Below are 17,304 nucleotides of genomic sequence, written 5' to 3' on the forward strand. Positions count from 1 at the left end.
GGGCAGTGCTGAGAGCTTTGGAAATCCCACCTCTATTGTTCCCTTGACAAGTCACAAGAAGCTTGCACAACCCGAAAGACTTTCAAGCTCAGCAGATACCACAGCTCTCTGGATGGCAATAGGAAGCTTGGTTCTGAAGGCCAAACTCTTCATTCGCCAAAGCAGAGGCCAAGTAACAGGGATGGGCTAGGTCCAAAAATTAAGACTGGGGAAGATCCTGGTCCCACAGATTTCAGAAAGATTTGGATTCAGGTTAAGGAAAAGGCAGAACATAAAGAGCCTGATCCTGAAAAGTACTGAGCCCCTGCAACACCTATTAGGGCCTGATCCCGCACCCACTGAACTCCATTGGATTTGTACTATTCAAATTCAATCAGGACTATAATGTGAAGTAAGGGAGCTCAGTGGCTCTGAGATCAGGCCACAAGAGGGAATTTAAAAGGCAATAGTGCCAAAGGAAATGAATTGGAGAAAATCTCCATCATGGAGGAGCATGAAAACTTCCCGACGAGTGTCCGTTGGGCTGTATGATACCATGAGACAGAGGGACGTGCACTCTGTGGTCTCCGTCACAATGATTATTTTCACATCGATTATTCATTAGCATTACTGTAGCACCAAGCGGCCTCAGCAGGGACCACTGCACCATTGTGCTCAGCACTATACAACACTTAGGGCAGGTCTACACTGCGGGGCTAAGTCAACCTAAGTTACGCAACTCCAGCTACGTGAATAATGTAGCTGGAGTTGATGTACCTTAGGTCGACTTACTGCAGTGTCTACACCACGCTGGGTCAATGAGAGAAACTTTCTCATCGACTTACCTTATGCTTCTCATTCAGGTGGAGTACCGGAGTCGATGCGAGAGAGATTGGTGGTTGATTTTAGTGGGTCTTCACTAAACCTGCTAAATCGACCCCCTGTGGATCGATCGCCACAGCGTCAATCCACGATAAGTGGAAACAAGCCCTTAGCGAGAGACAGCCCCTGCCCAGAACAGGAAGATAAAGAGTGGAGACAAGGAAGGATTTTTATTTTTATTTTTTTAAACCTCTGGGAAAATTTGACAAAAGGAAAAAATATTTAGTCAGAAATCTGAATATTAAAACACTTCATTCCAAAAGCCAAACTGTTTGTTTGGTTTTGCAGCATTTGTTTTTCGATGAAAGTGGAAGTTTTCTACAGAAAAGCAGACGTTTCACCAAATCCCCAAATTTCCATCAAAAACAGTTTTGTCAGGAAAGTGTATGACCAGCTAAAACTTCCCTATTTTATACATGGGAAACTTAGATCAAGAGATTGTGACTGGCCCAATATTACACAGGGAGTCTGACACAAAATAAATACCGGTCTCCTGAGATCCAGTCCTTGGCCTTAACCACAGGGCATCCTTCCTTCCTTCCTGGAAATCATCCACTTAAGTTTAGTAATTATTGGAATAATCCCAGCGTGCAGAAAGATCTTCGGATATAATTTAATGCTAGTCATGTTATATTTAAAAAAATAAACATGGGACACAGAAAATATCTGCCAGACGTGCGCATACCCAAACCTTGAGGATCTTATATAAATTTAGCAAATAACATCAGGGTTAAATTATATCCTCAGCTAGCTGTGTTGTGTGATTTTGAAGCTTATATATAATATACAAGATCACCATCTGTTCAGAGATCTCGGAATTTCTGGCCATAATGAGGAACAGAGTTTTTCACTTCATTTTAATATTTTCTTGTGCGGGTGCTGGTGGCTTACTCTACATCATTCCCCTTGAAGACATTACTTTAATGTTAGTGTTATACCACAACAAAGTGGATTGACAAAATATATCCAAAGGGACAAGGGTCTGAATCTGTCAAACTCTGTGATCTTGATAACTTGCAAACTCTGGCAGTGGAAAGCAGAGATACAGAGGATGAGTACTTGCTGGACAGCTTGTGCGTAAGACCTAATAGGCTCATCCAGTATGGAGAGTGATTTTTAGAGAAGAATGCAAAAATAGAGTGTGCCTTCCCTCGGTATACAGCTGGGGGAAAAAAATACCAACAGCTAATCTGCGTTCAGGCTGCTTGTCCTTTGATAATATGTGTGGAAATACTGAGTTCCCCAGCTTGCTTGGAAAAGTTCAAATTGATGGTTAAAGCAGGCACGTTATTTTCTCAGCCTTTAATGGAATAAATGGGAGTGAGGTGAGACATGGTGTTGGAGAGGTTGGGGGATAGTTTGAAGGCCGGAAGGGGGATTTCTTTCAGGATGGGTTCCCCATCGCATATGAGGTGTAGTTGTTTGATGATACCCTGTATAAGTTCCAGTGTGGAGTGGTAGGTGACAACTAGGGATGTGCAGTCAGAGGGAGGCTTTATTTCTGTATTGAAACAGGTTCTCTTGGGGTATTTGGGGGGTCCCTTTCCATGATGCAGTCTAGTTCTCTGGTGGAGTGTCCTTGCTTTCTGAAGGCAATTTTAAGCCTGTTAAGTTGTGTATCCTGGTCTTTGTCCTCAGTACATATTCTGTGGTATCTGAGTGCCTGGCTGAAGAAAATAGAGTTCTTGGTGTGTTTGTGGTGTACTAAGTAGGAGTAGAAAGATGATTGTATCTGTGTATATGGCATTGATGAGATCAATACTGCGTACAGTTCTGGTGTCCACATTTTAGAACATTGTTGAAAATTTGGAGAGAATGCAGAGAAAAGCTACAGCTATGATTTGAAGTTTGGAGAAAATGCCTTAGAGCAGTGGTTCTCAACCCGTGGGCTGTTTGCACACAGCTGCAGCCCATGTGACATCCTCAGGGCCATGCAGGTAGTATATATAGTGTGTGGATGCAGCCCGCATAACACATAGAGAGCTGCATATGTGGCCTACAATAGTGAATAGGCTGAGAACCAGTGCCTTAAATTGGGAGACTTAAAGGGTTCAATCTGTTTAGTTTATCAAAGAGAAGACTGAGATGTGGCTTGATTACACTAAGTACCTTCATGGGGAGAAAATATCGGGTACTAAAGAGCTGTTTAATCAAGTGGAGAAAGGCATAAAAGAACCAATGGCTGGAAGTTAAAGCCAGACAAATTCATATTAGAAATGAGGCACACATTTTTAATAGTGAGTGATAAACCAGTGGAACAAACTACCAGGGGAAGTGGTGGATTTCCTATCCCTTGATCCCTTCAAGACTGGATGCCTTCCAGGAAGATATGCTTTAGTCAAACACAAGTTATTAGGGTCAGTATAGGGATAGCTAGTTGAAATTTAATGGTCTGTGATATACAGGAGTCAGACTAGATGATCTAATAGTCCCATCTGGCCTCAAAAACTATGATTAATACAGGCTGTAGATTTCAGAGTAGCAGCCATGTTAGTCTGTAGAATTTCACATAGAGATTCCTGAACTGAACCCAAGAACTTGTGATTGAAATAGAGCATATAGTTTAGAAAGACATTAAATCTTGAATTATAGAGTCCAAGTAATAGAAAATTTGTGATATCCCTTGGACACCTCTTCCAATGGTTTGTTACCCTTATTGTTAAAAAATTGAATCTTTCTTTCTTGCCTGCCTGTCACTGGACCTTCTTATGGCTTTGTCAGCTACATTCAAGAGATGTCTAGTATCAGATGTATGTATATCTGTGTGAATAAGTTTGCCTCCTAAGTTTAGAGTCTTAACCTTCTCTTTGATAAACTAAATAGATTGATCTCCTTTAGTCTCTCAATGGAAGGTGTTTTTTCAGATCATGAATCAATCTTATACCTTTTCGGTGAACCCTCTTCTAGCTTAATGCTTTCTGGCTATATTGGTGGAAGTCTTAAGCAGAAATTGAAATGCACCAAATCAGAGCTCTGTAATAGAAGTGGTGACTGCTCTCTCAATGTTTTCTTTTCCAAGGAAAAGACAATTTATATATATTTGTAGCTATTTTTTAAATTGAAAATAGAAGAGGAATATCATTCTTCTCTTGGTGTTAGTGACAGGAGAACCTTAAAATGTTAGGAGGCTCTAATAGGTATTCAGTGATGTATGAAGCCTTTTCCAAACCTCTGTGGAGCAGAAATGAGGCTCTAAATTTTACAAAATCAGATTGTCTTGTGATATTTCTCATATTCACTGTTTTTAACTAGGCTAGAAATAACTCCAGAGCAGATTTTCTTATGCTATTTCAGTACTTTTGCTTTAGCTGAAACCAAGAAGTGCAAAAGTGTTGTGAAAATATAACGTCTGGGGGTGTGCCACCTACACTGGACTTTTCTGATCTTCAAAGTAAATAAATAAATTAGGAGCTTGGTTCAAGTTTATGATGAAGGTTCACTTCAGATTTTGCTGTGTCCAAATCAATTTCCCTAAAGGTCCACAGTGAATTAGTGTTAGAACTGGGATTAGAACTCAGGATTTTGTCTTCCAGGCCTGTTCTCTTTTCTATATCCTATGTTACCTGTGCTATTCATTTACAAATAAGTAATAAAATCAGTGTTGTCTTAGTCATGTCACTAAAATATTTTTTCCTATTGGCTTTCTTTTGTTAGTTAAGTAAACATGCAATTCTTTTAAATGGGAAACGGTAGCATGCTGCTTTCTTTCCTCGCATATTTCATAATGCCTGAGAAGCTTAATCACAAAGCCAGGATGCTATCATTAATTAATACTGTCAGGTGTAACAAGTTACATGCTAATTTTTGTGTTCAGTTCTTCATGTAGCACTTCATACAGAACAAACGACATGGTACTGAGGATACCTTGCCAGGGAAGGGGACTCCTGTTATTAGGAAGAAACAGGTAATAGTAAGGGGGTTTTCAGTTATCTGAAATATAGATAGTTGGGTCTGTGATGACTGGAAGAATCGCATGGTGAATTGCCTGCTGGGTGCAAAGGTTGTGGACCTCTCGAGACATCTAGACAGACTAGTGCAGTTCTGGGGAGGAGCCGATGGTCAAACAAAACAGTCAAATGAAAGAGTCCCATTCTCAGGTACATCACATGAAGGCAGACAACTGAGTATTGACAGATTTGATAAGTGCTTGTACACAAATGCAAGAAGTCGAAGTACTAAGATGGGTGAAATTGAATGCTGGGTATTAAATTAAGATCTTGAAATAATAGGCATTACAGAAACTTGGTGGATGATGATATTTTATCAATACCAGAGTACAAAATATATAGGAATGACAGAGTAGGTTGCATTGGTGGGGGTATGTGAAAGAAAGCATAGAGTCAAATTTAGTATAAATTTTAAATGAATCAAATAGTACCATAGAATCTCTATGGATAGAAATTCCGTGCTTGAATAACAAGAGTGTAGCACTAGGAATATATTACTAGCCACCTGACCAGGATGCTGCTGGTGACTGTAAAAGGCTCAGGGAAAATAGGGAGGCTACAAAAATGGAAAACCCAATAATAGTGGGAAACTTCAACTGTCCCCATATTGATTGGGAACATATCACCTCAGGATGGGATGCAGAGATAACATTTCTAGATATCATTAATGACTGCTTCTTTGAGCCATTGTATTTAGGTGACAAATCTCAGGAAAATGTCCCAGATTGAGATCTCAGTAGAAGAGGCTTTAGAACAAATTGATACATTAAAAAGTAATAAGTCACAAGGACCAGCTGGTATTCATCCAAGTGTTCTGAAGGAATGCAAATATGAAATTGCAGAACTGATAGGTTACATCATCATACCACAGTTGTTATGTAAATCAGCCTTTGTATCAGATGATTGGAGGATAGCTCATGTAATGCCGATTTTTAAAAAAGGGTCCAGAAGCAATCCTGGCAATTATGGGCCAGTAAGCATAACTTCAGTATAAGGCAAATTGTTTGAAACTATAGTAAAGAACAGAATTATCAGATACATAGATGAACACAATATGCTGGAGAGGAGTCAACCTGTTTTTTTATAAAGGGAAACTTTGCCTCACCAATCTGTTAGAATTCTTTGAGGGGTCAACAAACATACAGACAAGGATGAACAGTGGATGTAATGTATTTAGATTTTCAGAAAACCTTTGACAATGTTAGTCACCAATGTCTCTTAAGCAAAATAGGCAATCATGGGATCAGAGAGAAGATCCTCTCATGAATCAGTAACTGGTTCAAAGACAGGAAACAAAGGGTAGGAATAAATAGTCAGTTTTCACAGTGGAGAGAGGTAGATAGAGGGGTCCCCCAAGGAGCTCAACATGGACCACTGCTGTTTAACATATTCATAAATGGTCTGGAAAAATGGGTAAACAGTGAGATGGCAAAGTTTGCAGACTATACATACTTACTCAAGATAGTTAAGTCCGAAGCTGACTGTGAAGAGTTACAAAGGGATCTCTCAAAACTGGGTGACTGGGCAACAAAATGGCAGATGAAATTCGTTGTTGATAAATGCTAAGTAATGCACATGTGAAAACATATGTACAAAATAATGGGCTCTCAATTAGCTGTTGCCACTTAAGAAAGAGTCTTCATGCATAGTTCTCTGAAAACATCCACTCAGTGTGCAGTGGCAGTCAAAAAAAAAAAAAAAGCTAACGATGTTAGGACCCATTAGAAAAGTGTTAGATAATAAGACAGAAAATATCATAATGCCACTACAGTATATAAATCCATGGTACAATCACACATTAAATACTGCATTCAGTTCTGGTTGCCCCATCGCAAAAAAGCTGATATATTAGAATTATAGGTGTAATTTGACTTCTATCTTTGGGGGTGGGGGGCAGCTCCACTCGGGCCAATGGGGCCATGAGAGGGACAAATTCCACACCTGCACGAGGCTTGCAGTTTGGGGGTGCAGCACCTCCCTGTCTCCCCCCCCCCAAACTATGCCCATGATTAGAATTGGAAAAAGTACAGAGAAGGACAACAAAAATGATTACGGCTATGAAACAGCACTCATACAAGGAGTGATTAAATAGTCTGGGACTGTTCAGTTTAGAAAAGAGATGACGAAGCAGGGATATGATAGAGGTCTATAAAATCATGACTAGGGTGGAGAAAGTGAATAAGGAAATGTTATTTACTCTTTTACATAACACAAGAACTAGGGGTCTCCGAATGAAAGAAATAGGCAGCACGTTTAAAACAAACATAAGGAAGTACTTCTACATACAACACACAGTCAACCTGTGGAACTTGTTGCCGAGGGATGTTGGGAAAGCCAAAAGTATAACTGGGTTCTAAAACAAATTAGATAAAATCACAGAGAATAGGTTAATCAATGACTATTCGCCAGGATGGTCAGGGACACAACCCCATGCTTTGGATGTCCCGAGACCTCTGACTTCTAGAAACTAGTACACCTCTACCTCGATATAACACAACCTGATATAACACAAATTTGGATATAACTCAGTAAAGCAGTGTTCCGGGGGGCGGGTGTGGCTGCGCACTCCGGTGGATCAAAGCAAGTTCAATATAACGCAGTTTCACCTATAACGCGGCAAGATTTTTTTGGCGCCCGAGAACAGTGTTATATCAAGGTAGAGGTGTACTAGATGACACAGGATGGATCACTCGATAAATTGCCCTGTCCTGTTCATTCTCTCGGAAGCATCTGGTACTGGCCACTGTCGGAAGACAGGATATTGGGCTAGATGAGCCGCTGGTCTGACCCAGTATGGCCATTCTTATGTAATTGTCCGGTGAGTAGACTGGATATAGTGGGAATCCAGAAATTCTTCTTTTAGGTATAAAACAAGAAGGTATAACACTGCAGGAAACAGCATATTATAAATTATTGGCTATGGTACTGAGCAAATCATAAATAATTCTACAGTTGCAATACGGATTTAAAGATGTGACTGATTTTTTTTTCTGCACAATATTATATTTCTATTTCTAAACCTATTCTACATCGATTCTCCACTGAGCATTGTTCAATTATTAGGGATATTAATATCCACCCTTTTTGTAATAGTTTACCACAAAAAAAGCTATTCACTTCTTTAGTCCTGAGGTTGTCAGTAACAAGAATTGGGAATAAGTCCCTTTGTGCATTAGGTAATAATGTCTGTAATGTAGTTAGGTCACAACCATGTTTAAACTGTGCTTAGGTGTGGTTCAGAGGAGTAAAAGGATTACAGAGAGTAATGCGGTGTCTACACTACAGAGTTTTGTTGGTAAAATTTAGTCAACAATCAAAAAGTGCTATAAGAAAATTGATATTGCATGTTCACACTATGCTCCCTCTGTTGGCAGAGTGCATCTGCACTTGGGACACTATCGTTGACAGTGAGAGCAGTGCACTTTGGGTAGTTATCCCACAGTTCAGCTTGCCACCATCTGCCGCTAGGTCTTGTGGGAAGGCCGAATGGATCCGGTCTCAACATCCCATGATACATTGTTTTCCATCCTAGCATTCCATGTACTTCCAACTTCGATTTGCAGCATTTTTCAATGATCTTGTCTGCCCCACCATCTCTGTGTGAAAGGATGGATCCCGCACTGCTCTTCAATGCTCTGCTGTCATTAACACATCACAGATGGCAGTGAAGTTAATCGTGAAGTTCCTAACTCAACAGGATTCACGGTTGCCTGACATGCTGTCTGATATGGATAGGAGCAACATTAGATTATTTCTGGCATTCACGGAACAGCTGCACATGGTGGACCATCACTTTGGGGCTCTGGAAACTAGCACTGAGTGGGATCACATCATCATGCAGGGTCTGGGATGATGAGCAGTGGCTACAGAATTTTCAGACGAGGAAAGCCACCTTCCGGAAACAGGCGGGGGTCATTGTAGTAGATAAATCACTCCTGAGAGTAAGCAGTGAAGTAAGGGTGCTTCTTATGCTGATCGCCTGTGTGCCACTTTGGTCCCTGCGCAAGTGATTGCAGAATGGTGCGGGAAAGTTTCCTTCAATGGGGGAAGGAACAAAGCAGCTCTGCCAAGGAACCTTTGGCAAAGGATTGATAAATGTCTCCAGGACAGTTTCCTAGAGATCTCTCTGGAGGATTCCTGTGAAATCTAAGTGTGCATCAAATCCTGTTCTACCGCACTGCTTAGCTGCACAGGAAAATGTCCTGCACACATAAACACCGCCTTGTACATTTCTATGCCCTCAAACCACCTCTGCACTGGAGAAGGGCTAACATAGTGCCCATCTTTAAAAAGGGGGAAAAGGAGGAGCCGGGGGACTATGGACCACTCAGCATGACCTTGATACCCGGGAAACTACTAGAGCAATGTATAAAACATTCAGCTTTCAGATACCTGGAAGATGAAGGGGCAGTCACCAGCAGCCAGCATGGATTTATTAAAACAAATTATGCCAAACCAGCTTGATTTCGTTCTTTGACAAGGTAGCTGGTTTGGTGGATGGGGGAATGCAGTGGACATAATATATCTGGATTTTAGCAAGGTTTTTGACACAGTCCCACATGACATTCTGATAAGTAACTGGAGAAATGCAGATGTGGTAGAACTACTATTAAGAGGATACATAATTGTTTGAACAACCACAGAGAGTAACTATTAATGTAATGATGTCAGAATGGAAAGAGGTTTCAAGTAAGATTCCACAGGGAACATATTAATTATTGACCTGGATGTCAGAATAGAGAGCATACTGATCAAATTTGCGGATGATACAAAGCTAGGAAGGTTGCAAACACTTTGAACAAAACTACTATTCAAAGGGATCTTGATACATTGAATAACTGGGCTATAGACAACAAAATGAAATTCAACAAAGACAAATGTAAAGTGCTACATTTAGGGAAGAAAAACCAAATGTGTGCGCACATGAATTAACCAGGAGGGGTGAAATGGGAGAGCCCTTGGAAAGGAAGAATAAGTATGTATTACCACTCTTTGACACCTCTTGGAGAGGGAGGAACACACCCAATGGAAGGCCCGCATACACTCCTGCAAGTTCCCACAAGTCAGCAAAGCCTCATCGTCAGTGGAATCAAAGGCCACTGTGGAGTTGATAAAATAAGCCAGGGCATTTGCCCCTCTTCATCTCTGGAAGGAAATTATCAACTATTAGTAGCAACTCCATCTCCATATTGTCCCCATCTCTACAACCGTAATGCCTGGAGTAAGGATATCTGGTCATGAAGATGCAAAGGGAGGTGCTAAGCAGCACCTTCTCGATAGCCTCACCCAAAAAAGGGAGGTTGTGAGAGGGATAGCTCAGTGGTTTGAGTATTGGCCTGCTAAACCCAGGGTTGTGAGTTCAATCCTTGAGGAGGCCACTTAAGGATCTGGGTCAACAATCTGTCTGGGGATTGGTCCTGCTTTGAGTAGGAGGTTGGACTAGATGACTTCCTGAGGTCCCTTCGAACCTTGCTATTGTATGATTCTAAGGTATCAGAATGCTATGCAAAGTCCAGTGCCTTACAGAAATCTAGGTAATTATGTCAACATAGTTACATTTTCCCATTTAAAAAAAAGTTTAAACAAAAATTTTTCATTTGAAATTTGTTAGCATTTCTTTTAAAACAAGTTTGTTTTGATTCAAATCAAAATTTTTATTTCACTTTTCAAAAAACAATCTTTTTTGTTTTGAAATTTTAGATTCGACAGAACCCAATTTTTCAGTGGTAAAATTTTTCTGTTGAAAAATTTTGACCAGATATAGTCATTTGTTAGCTGCATCAGGGATTGTCTGTGGCAGCTATGTTTTCCAAACATTGATCAACTTTCCTGGAATACAGCCATCTTGGGAATCTGCCCTTTTGGAAGTGAAAAGTTGCCTCCAGCTACATTAGCAAAACAGTGACAAAGTATATGCCATTGTGAAAGCTCTTCCACGCTACTAGACAGTTTAAGGCTACCTATGAAGCCAAGCCAATGCTACTGCTACCCTAAAGACTTGAAGAGAAGTTATCTCATTGTTTATATTTCCAAAATGAAGGCTAGTCTCCGAGTATGAGAAATGACAGCTGTTTACCAAATGTCTTCACCATAGCAGTTGTTTTGTATATGAGTTTCTGGAGAAATATTTAACTTATGCACATGTCTGTGTTATTGTTCTCTCCTTTATATGTAGGAGTCTGTGTAAGGGAATAAACTTGTTAATGACCTGCTTTTAGGGCATTTGCAATTACAGAAATGTTTAGCAAGCTCTCATGTGGAAATCTCAGAAGAGGAAGGAACAAACATATATAATCAGTGTTAGGTATGTAGCTATACCACTTGGGGCTATGATGTTGTCATCTAAGTAGGGTTGGGCCCATTCAAGGATTGGGTGATTGGCCAGCTAGGATAATTCAGGTGTTGTAGTAAATGTGTTGATGTTAGTCATCCCTCTGAGGATATGTCTACAGTACAGACATTACAGCGCCACAGCCATGGTACTGCAACTGTGCTGCTGTTGTGCCATAGTTTAGACACTTATTACAATGATGGAAGGGTTTTTTCTGTTGCTGTAGTTAATCCTTCGAGAGGCGATAGCTGAGTCGACAGAAGAATTCTTCAATCAGACTAGCAGTGTCTATACCATGGTGTAGGTTGGCTTAACTACGTCTTTCAGGGCTGTGATATAGCTAGTTTGATCTAAGTTTTAGGTATAGATGAGGCCTGAGTTAATACTAAACTAATGTGCCAGAAATGTTTTAGCTTCACTGCTGCACAGTCCCTTCTATCTGTCATATGGAAGATCTATTTGAGGCACTCATCACTGTGGAAGTGGAAAGTTGTTAACTACCTTGGCCAAAGTCCAACTCTCCTAATTTCTCCCCTTCTAAATTCCAATTATACTTTCAGTTATAATTTACTTTCCTTCCTAAAAGCTGTAGTGCTGCTATTGAAGAAGGTCTGCTGTGGGCCACACTAGAGATGGCTGCATTGTAGTGGTAAGTAAAATGATCACTAGTCACAGAATTGCTAAAGTACATTTGCTCCTTTTGGATGAAAGTTGTTTGAAATTCACATGATCATTAGGTTTATTAATAAATTTAGCCCTTTAAAAAAAGTAGGATTCTCTTTAGGTTTTCTGACCATTCCTAATGTATTTTCTTTTCTGCATTGACTTTCTGTCAACTTGAAGGGTATTTTCCACATACTGTATCTTTGAGATGGATGTTAAGTCCTTATGTACACAGGAAAGATTCACCAGTTTAGCATGAAGTGTGAATTTAGAAAGAATTAGTTCAAGCAGTGCAAAACCTTGTGTGGACACTCTTATTTTGACGTAAAGGTGCCTTTTTTTGATTCAGCTCAAGCTGATAAAATAAACCAAGATAAGCCACTTTCAGACTGAAAGAACAGTATCCATTGAGGGGTTTGCACCAGTTTCATTATATTGGTTTAAAAACAGACTTAAGTAAAACTTTCCTGTGTAGACAAGGCCTAAATTGCAATTCCTATTACAGAACTACTGACCAAATGTGATTTGCTGGTTGCTACAATAAGACACCGGCCCTGAGGCATCGGGATCAGAGGAAGTTCAAGATCTCCCTGCCATTTCCACAGGATATAAATTCCCCAAAATTTCACCCCACTACTGGCAGCCTTTGCAGGCTCTAGCCAGCCTTTGTCTATAAAACTTGTTGTTTCACCAACACTTTATAATCTCCAGCCACGTAACATATGAAAGCTTTGAAATCTATGGAGCAGGAAGGCTTCTGGCACATGAATAAATTGCCAGACACATCAAAGCGGCTTTAAGTTTATTTACCTGTTTTTAATAAATAATCTATTTAAATGGTTTCAGCCCCTAATAAATTATGTCTCAAAAATTCTCTTTAGCTGAATAGACAAGAAGAACTAAAATGATGTTTTACAGTAGGGGGGGGGGGGCCTCTTGCCTAAGCACAAGGAGATGGTAAGGATTTTTATTTGGGGGAAAGAGGGAGAAATCAGCTGTTGACTGTCTCCTGATTCAGGAACTAATAACAACAGTACCTAATGCTTCTTATCTGTACAACTCAAAGTTCTTTACCCAGGAAAAGTGGCTATCATTATCCCTCAAACTGAGGCACAGAAAGTTTAGTAATTTGCCAAAGGTCACACAGCAGGGAAATAGACTCTATGTCTCCACATTCCCAGTCCCCAGTGTGGTGTCTAAATCATCCAGCCTCTCTGATCCTGCACCGTGTGTGTGCCTCCTGCAGGGTGCTGAATCGGAGGGAGGAGGGTCTTAAGGGTAAGGCTACAGTGTGAGACTCAAGAGAACGGAGTGCAGTTTCAAGCTTTGTCATAGACTTCTGTGACCTTGGGCAAATAGCTTCCTTTTGTGCCTCAATTTCCTATCTCTAAAATGGGAATTATAATCCTTCCGTTCCTCAACAGGGCATTGTGAGATAAATACATTAATGATAGGAGGCACTCAGCTGTTCTGGTGATGGAGGCCATACACAGTAGCTAAGTGGAATAGAAGGCACTCAGCATTTTCCAGGAGGTTCTAAGCATCCTACAGGATCCAAGGCCCTAGAGTCTCAGGAATACAGTTGAGAGAAGAGTAATAATAATTCAAAAGGTAAAGTAATTATTGGACCTTTGAAAAGAAGTTTCCAGTGGGAAGGTAGGTGTAACAGCCTGGTGCTGACAACACAGTCAGCTAAATTAATCAGGTAGTTCCTGTTACCATTTTTGACTGTCGTATTCAAGTACTACCAGTAGTTCAGCCTGCATCCTACCACTTGTTTGAGGATGAGGCTTAGATGGCATTACTCATAAATTAACTTCTTTCCCTCATGTGGCAAAAATATATAAATAGAAATGAAGTGCAGCTAGTCTGCTTTCTTTAACAGCGGAAAGAGGATATTTGAGGAAGCTGAATGCCTTGCCTTGTGTGTAGAGTTCTGCTTGGTCTTTCGCTCATACGCTGATCGTGGATGGATTGCCTTATTTAGTGAATTTCTACGGCTGGTAACAATCCTTTACGATGCACAAGTGAGCTGCAAATGGTTTACTAAGAGGCTGATGCTTCTGTGATTTTTCTTTTCCCAAGTATTAGTATTCTATATGACATAGTGTTTATATCATGCTTTCTGTGTTCAAAGCACTGTACAAATATTAACAAATTAATCCTCAAAACTCCTTTGTGAGGTAGGTGGGAATGTGTTTAGTCCTTATTTTGTAGATGGGTAAACTGAGACAGAAAGGAACAATGACTTGCCCTAAGCTGCACAATGAGTCAGTGACAGAGCAAGGATTAGAGCTATGGATGTGACTTCTAACCTTGGGTGAAATACTGGCACCATTGAAGTCAATGGCAAAGCCCCCATTCACTTCGCTGGAGTCAGAATTTCATCCGTTGTGCTCATTCCTCCAGACAACACTGGAGGGGAGGGATAAAACCCCCATAAAAGACAAACTTCTCTTTTTAAAATGGGTTTGCTGGCTGAAGTCCTAATGCATGTACTGATATCATTATATCTGGTCCTTCCCCTGACTTTAATGGGAGAACAATGGCTGGATCAAATGAGTTAAAATGGTTAAGTCAGTGTTTTGTAATGTGCCCCTTGTGGGAACTAAACCAGGCATATTTCTTCACAAAGAAACCAAAGGGTGATAAAAAATGTAGAAAAATTTTAAAAAGTAGCACATCAGAGTCAGGAAAGAAATGACAGCATCAGTAGCTCAACAGTCATAATGAATTATGAGACAATCATGAAGTATTACATGTCACAGTTTCAGGGTAAGTGCACTGCATTCCCCCTGTGTGGCTCTCTTGAGGAGTACCCAGTCAAGTCTTAAATCTCCAGCTGTCACCTGTCTCAGGGAAGGCACCCTTGTCCCACTCCACCTCACTGGGGTTTTAAGGCTGCACTGGTCCCTGTTGTACACTGCGATATCCCCAGCAAACCAGTCTGCCTAATAGCCAGCATCTGTGCGTTGCTTTCTCTTCCAGGGCTATGAGCAGTGTATTGCCAGGAGTTACAAGTTACCACGCAGTTCTAAGCAAGCACGTTTATTCTTAAGGTAAAAGCATTACAGAGAAAAAATGTTTAACCCCCCGCCCCAATTTAAATTCACATTAAACATACCATGAAACAGCCATTAGTTCTATGAGGCCCTAGTAGGCCGAAGTCCTACCAGCCCTTCCATAGATTGGTCCAAGGAGGCCATAAAGTTCATGTTCATTTGCTGGCTCAGAAAGAAGGCCATGTGTCCGTTCAAACTCAGCCATCTTAAACCAAGCCGGTTCTTCATGTGAGCTTCCGGGAACTCAGTTTGAACCAGTTTATGCAAACCTCTCCAGTGGGTGGTATCTCTCTAGAGTTGTTTAGTCTTGGTGACTCACCTTAATCACCCCCCATCCCACCCCACCCCACACACTAGTGTTTTTTAGTTCCTGGAGGACCTGTGGTAGAAAGGAACACATGGAGTAGAGCACAGTCCTATATAAACCATTCATAAATTTAATACAGTGATCCCCAAAGATACTGCCTGGGGCTGCAATATCTGTCACACCACATTCCCGTCTAGTCAAGAGAAACCAACTAACTTTTTCTTTCTATCTTCAACACTGAACATCTCTAGGAAATGGAAGGCTGAAAGAAATGGACAGGTGAGATAGAGAATGGGGTAAACATACCATAATTTTCATGATTGACAAAACATGATCGCTGCCAAATGTAGGATGCAGACAGGTTAGTGTTCAAGAGGTGGTTTTTGAAGCAGAAATGGAAGCCTAATTGGTTGGAAACCTTTAGCTCTTTCCTTATGAGAGACTTGCTTGCACTAGTCAGATGAATCAGAGTCTTTCTTTAGTGAACAATTATGGCATAAACATAAGATACTTTAAAATTCCTGCTCTATTGCCATTAAATTTTGTTGTAGGTAGGATCGCCCATGGAAATCACCCATTTCCTGTCCTTCCCCTGGTACTAGATGCCAAAAGTAGGTAGTAGAGAAGATTAAACATAAGCAGCAATTGAAGATTACAAGCAAATGTAATTACTGGAATGAATTTTTAGTTTGGCAGCACTGAATATATACATTGGAAAATAGCAATGGGGTGAACTCAGCAGGGTTTAAGCTCTGGGTATAAAAAAGCTTCAAATGAAAAGAAAAAGGTGCTCTTTTTTGAATTTGTTAATCATCAGATAAAAATCCTTTGGTACTGACATAGCAAAAGTGTGATCTAAAGTGTGATAGTGTTCCAAGTGGAAAAAACTGTCAGCAAATTAAATTTTTGACTCCCCAAACCTTAGAATCCTAGAATATTAGGGTTGGAAGATACCTCAGGAGGTCATCTAGTCCAATCCCCTGCTCAAAGCAGGACCAACACCAATTAAATCATCCCAGCCAGGGCTTTGTCAAGCCGGGCCTTAAAAACCTCTAAGTATGGAGATTCCACCACCTCCCTAGGTAACCCATTCCAGTGCTTCACCACCATCCTAGGGAAATAGTGTTTCCTAATATCCAACCTAGACCTCCCCCATTGCAACTTGAGACCATTGCTTCTTGTTCTGTCATCTGCCACCACTGAGAACAGCCTAGCTCCATCCTCTTTGGAACCCTCTTTCAGGTAGTTGGGGGATTTGATAGCAGCCTTCCTCACTCTTCGGCAGACTAAACAAGCCCAGTTCCCTCAGCCTCTCCTCATGTGTCCCAGCCCCCTAATCATTTTTGTTGCCCTCCACTGAACTATCTCCAGTTTGTCCACATCCTTTCTGTAGTGGGGGGACCAAAACTGGATGCAATACTCCAGGTGTGGCCTCACCAGTGCCGAATAGAAGGGAATAATAAGTTCCCTCAATCTGCTGGCAATGCTACTAATGCAGCCCAATATGCTGTTGGCCTTCTTGGCAACAAGGGCACACTGCTGACTCGTATCCAGCTTCTCATCCACTGTAATCCCCAGGTCCTTTTCTGCAGAACTGCTCCTTAGCCAATCGGTCCCAGCCTGTAGCGGTGCATGGGATTCTTCCTTCCTAAGTGCAGGACTCTGCACTTGTCCTTGTTGAACCTCATCAGATTTCTTTTGGCCCAATCCTCCAATTTGTCTAGGTCCCTCTGTATCCTATCCCTATCCTCCAGCGTATCTACCTCTCCCCCAGCTTAGTGTCATTTTAGTGTCATAAGTGTAACCTTATAATTATTAAAAAAAATAAACTTTCAGTTTCTGTCAATCTGAAACCAGTTTATTCATAAAATGTATAATGTTGAGTATTTAAAAAGACCCTGAATCATAAAGATAGAAGCATTCTCAAGTTGGCTTAAGTGCACGTAGAAGTAGCCTTTCGGCTAATCCGGAATGCAACTTTACACTAGTCATGAAATGAGAAACTTCCACTCCCCAGCAGTACTAATCATAGGATCAGATCAGTCAGCAATGGAAGTGACATTTTAGATCATACTGTCACATCCTCCTGTCGTTGTAGAATTCTACCTTCTCCATTGTTATGTTGGGTTTATA

The 17,304-nt window shown here is 40.8% G+C and overlaps 1 protein-coding gene across 2 annotated transcripts in view; it reads left to right on the forward strand.

Moving 5' to 3' along the window:
* The window catches only part of PRKCH (protein kinase C eta), a 166,404-nt gene that overhangs the window by 45,415 nt on the left and 103,685 nt on the right, over window positions 1–17,304 (forward strand). The window lies entirely within an intron of this gene.

This window comes from Mauremys mutica, chromosome 4, assembly GCF_020497125.1.
Source record: "Mauremys mutica isolate MM-2020 ecotype Southern chromosome 4, ASM2049712v1, whole genome shotgun sequence".
In the NCBI taxonomy this organism is placed as follows: domain Eukaryota; kingdom Metazoa; phylum Chordata; order Testudines; family Geoemydidae; genus Mauremys; species Mauremys mutica.